The sequence below is a fragment of the Herpailurus yagouaroundi genome, unplaced genomic scaffold, assembly GCF_014898765.1.
Source record: "Herpailurus yagouaroundi ecotype Mexico unplaced genomic scaffold, PumYag 222, whole genome shotgun sequence".
NCBI lineage: Eukaryota > Metazoa > Chordata > Mammalia > Carnivora > Felidae > Herpailurus > Herpailurus yagouaroundi.
In genome coordinates, this window is record NW_024412453.1 from 2,817,169 (window position 1) to 2,820,823 (window position 3,655).

The window sequence follows — 3,655 nt, forward strand, 5'->3', positions numbered from 1 at the left end:
CCAAAATGAACAAATCAGGAGACTATAGATGCTGGAGAGGATGTGGAAAAACGGGAACCCTCTTGCACTGTTGGTGGGAATGCAAATTGGTGCAGCTACTCTGGAAAACAGTGTGTAGGTTCCTCAAAAAATTAAAAATAGACCTACCCTATGACCCAGCAGTAGCACTGCTAGGAATTTACCCAAGGGTTACAGGAGTACTGACGCATAGGGGCACTTGTACCCCAATGTTTACAGCAGCACTCTCAACAATAGCCAAATTATGGAAAGAGCCTAAATGTCATCAACTGATGAATGGATAAAGAAATTGTGGTTTATATACACAAGGGAGTACTACGTGGCAATGAGAAAGAATGAAATCTGGTCCTTTGTAGCAACGTGGATGGAACTGGAGAGTGTGATGCTAAGTGAACGAAGCCATACAGAGAAAGACAGATACCATATGTTTTCACTCTTATGTGGATCTATAGAAACTGAACAGAAGACCATGGGGGAGGGGAAGAAAAAAAAAGAGGTTAGAGTGGGAGAGAACCAAAGCATAAGAGACTCTTAAAAACTGAGAACTGAGGGTTGATGTGGGGTGGGGGTGGGTGGGTGATGGTATTGAGGAGGGCACCTTTTGGGATGAGCACTGCTGTTGTATGGAAACCAATTTGACAATAAATTTCATATAAAAAAAAGAAAAAGAGGTACAAATATCTGGTTACCAAAGGAAAAAAAAAGATCTAATTAATTAATTAATTAAAAACCCAGAGGTTTCCTTCCTTTTAAATCTTCTGCCTACTTTGCATACAATGAGGTGACCAAGATGGCCTGCCTGTTACTCTAAGCTGGACCAACCTTTAGAAAGGCTCTTCTGGCTCTAGGTCCTAACCACCCTTTTCTTTGAACATGTGCTTGAGAAAATTTGTAATTGTACATCCTTTCTCTGTTTAAAATACAGATAACCCTTTTTTACAAGCTTCTTTCCTCTTTTACAACCCCAAACTGCCTTTCTGAAGGACCTGGGAGTCATCCTTTGACACGTAATCCTCAAGGAAGATAACACCCCTATTCCCAGTCTCTGTGCGAGGTGGGGAGGTAGCTTCCAACAGGCACCAATCAGCAAACACAGATGGCCTCATCAGAGAACCACATGGACAAACTCAGGAAGTTACTCAAGGTGTTCCCCTGGTCAACCTTCCCTCCAACTTTTCCAACTTTCCCACTGTCTCACCCCAGTCCACAAACACCTTCTCACCCTTTGTTTCAGCAGAGTTGAGCTCAGACTGAGTTCTGGCCTCTCTTCCCTGCTCCGGTAGCCTCGCATAAAGTCTTCCTTGCCTGTTTTACTTCGTCCAGTGCAATTTTTGCTTTGACAGAAGAAAACTAAGACAACGTGAGCTTCCTGCAGCACTTAACTTCCATACCCCTTCTCTCTATTTATTGAACACTTACTGTGTTCTGTCAGTTGAAATAGTCTAGTCACCCTGAGAGATGGATACGGGTAATATCCAGGTTCTTTCAGACAAGGAAACCCAGGCCTTGTGAAGTCAAAGTTTACCTTGGGTCATTGCTATAATCTGACTGTCTGGGTCCTCCCCTCCTCCCCAGATTCTTATGTTGAAATCCAAACCCGGATGTGACGGTATCAGGATGAGGGACATTGGGCACGTGATGAGGCCATGAGGATGAAGCCCCGATGAATGGGATTAGTGCCCATATTATAAGACAGGGCCCCAGAGAGCTCCCCTGCTCCCAGAAATCAGGCTCTCACCACACACTGAATCTCACGGACCTCTGAGCTGAAACTTCCCAGCCTCCAGAACTGTGAGAAATACATTTGGGTGGTCCAGCCCACGGTAGGTATTCTATTACAGCAGCCCCAGCTGACTGGGACAGTCACACAGCAAGTCAATTCTGGACACCCCAGCCCTCGACCCAAAACACGTGCCTCCAGACCCCTGGCTTTCAAATACTGAAGGCAACCAAAATAAAATTGTTTGTTTAATGTGTTCCCATTAGCTTCTCTGTGTGTCTTGGGGTCCAGAGAAGTGTCTCCTACTTCATGTGCTTGTTTTGGCACTTTCTCCTCCCTGGGAAGTCAGAGATGCATTCCCCAGAGCAGGGGCACTTGGAGAGGAAAAGGAAGGGAGTGAGGTCCAGTGAGGGACATGCAAAACTACAGGATGGAGGGTCAACGCTGGGTGTGGCGGCAAGAGGCAAGCGACGTTAGACAGCGAGGTACGGGGAATATTATAATATATATGTACATATATATATATATATATATATATACACACACACACATACATCGGGCTTTGAAGGGGGCAGAAAGGGTTGTGGAGGGTTCCAGTGTATTGGGGCTTTTGGGAGTGTTGGGGGGTTCGCACTTTCCGGCTTTGCACTCAACAGTGCGGCCAGGGGGTGGGCCTCCGGGGAAGTCCAGGAAGTCCACCCTCTGCCTCCTCGGGGGAATCTGGGGAGAAGACACCACCAGGGCGGGGTGGTCCCGCACTCACCGCTCGGGCCTCGAAACCGCCACTGCTACACCTGCGCCTCCGCCGCTGAGGGACGTGGGTCACCGGGCGCGGCGCCTCCTCCCAACGCCTTCGCCAACCGCCCAGCTGCCTGCCGGCCCCGCGAGCTGGTCAGAGGCCACGGACCCTACCTCGCGCATGCGCGCACTCACCCAGTCCCCCAGCCTCCCCCCTCCTCCCTGCAGTCCCGCCACCTGGCCCGCACGCGCCTCCCTGCCCCCTGCGCGCTCTGGACCCTCCGCCCGGGACCCCGTAGAGTGTGGGGCCCCACCCAGCACTGCCCGAGGCCCCCAGACCCTGAGGGCCCTACCTCGCGGCCCGTGCGCTTGCCCCCAGGCTCTCTGCCTCTAGACCCCGCTGGACCACCCCACCACCCTCCAACTCTCAAGGGGTCCCCTCTCCCTCAAGTGTCATGGTCACCTCAGCGGGCCAGTAGCTCGTGGCAGGAAGTTGGGAGAGATTCAGTGGCCGCCCTCTAGGGTCTGTGGGCGGCAGCAGAGAACTTGCAGAGGTTCCCCCCACTCGGGGGCCCGCAAGCCTGCTGCGGGGGCCACTCGCAGCCCCCGACGTGGGGCGATTCTGGCGTAAGGCGCGCGCGGTCCTCGAGTCCAGCTCCCCAGCGAGCGCCGCCCGCGCCTCGACACGTGGGCGCTCTGCGCGTTGTGACTCCCACGGCGTCCTCTCCACGCGCTTCCCCGACCCGCCAGCCACTCAGGGGGCCTCACGTCCCGACCTCTCTCCTGCTCCACAGATTCGTCAGTGGTCGCTTCTCTTGGCGGACCCCACCCCAATACCCACCTTCGGTGTAGCTTAAGCGTTGCCAGGCCGGTTCTGAATTCTGCCAGAGGCAAATCTCTTCCCTACCCCGCCGGGGATCCGGTTCTGGCCTCCAGGCAGCAAATGGAATTGGGTTCTTGAACTGTCAGGTTAAGCTTGGTCAGGAGAGGGTGCTGGCGGGACGCTACAGGACCAAAGGCTGCTGCTCCAGGTTCAGTGTTTTCTCTTGATTGTTGCTCTCCCCTTGCTGCCAGCAGCAGGTGTGGAGGACATTTCTGGGCATTCACCCTGTACCTCCCCCGACCCCCATTAACCGTGGATTCTCAGTGACTCCGGCAGGTGCCCCTGCCTAGCACCAG

General features: G+C 53.2%; 1 protein-coding gene across 2 annotated transcripts in view; it reads right to left on the reverse strand.

Moving 5' to 3' along the window:
- The window catches only part of LOC121019407 (ATP-binding cassette sub-family A member 3-like), a 33,048-nt gene extending 30,420 nt beyond the window's left edge, over window positions 1–2,628 (reverse strand). For both annotated transcript variants that reach the window (XM_040458806.1, XM_040458805.1), the window contains exon 1: window positions 2,502–2,628. The gene's annotated coding sequence lies outside the window, so the exon portion shown is untranslated. The remainder of the gene's footprint in view (window positions 1–2,501) is intronic.
- Between the last annotated feature and the right edge of the window lie 1,027 nt (window positions 2,629–3,655).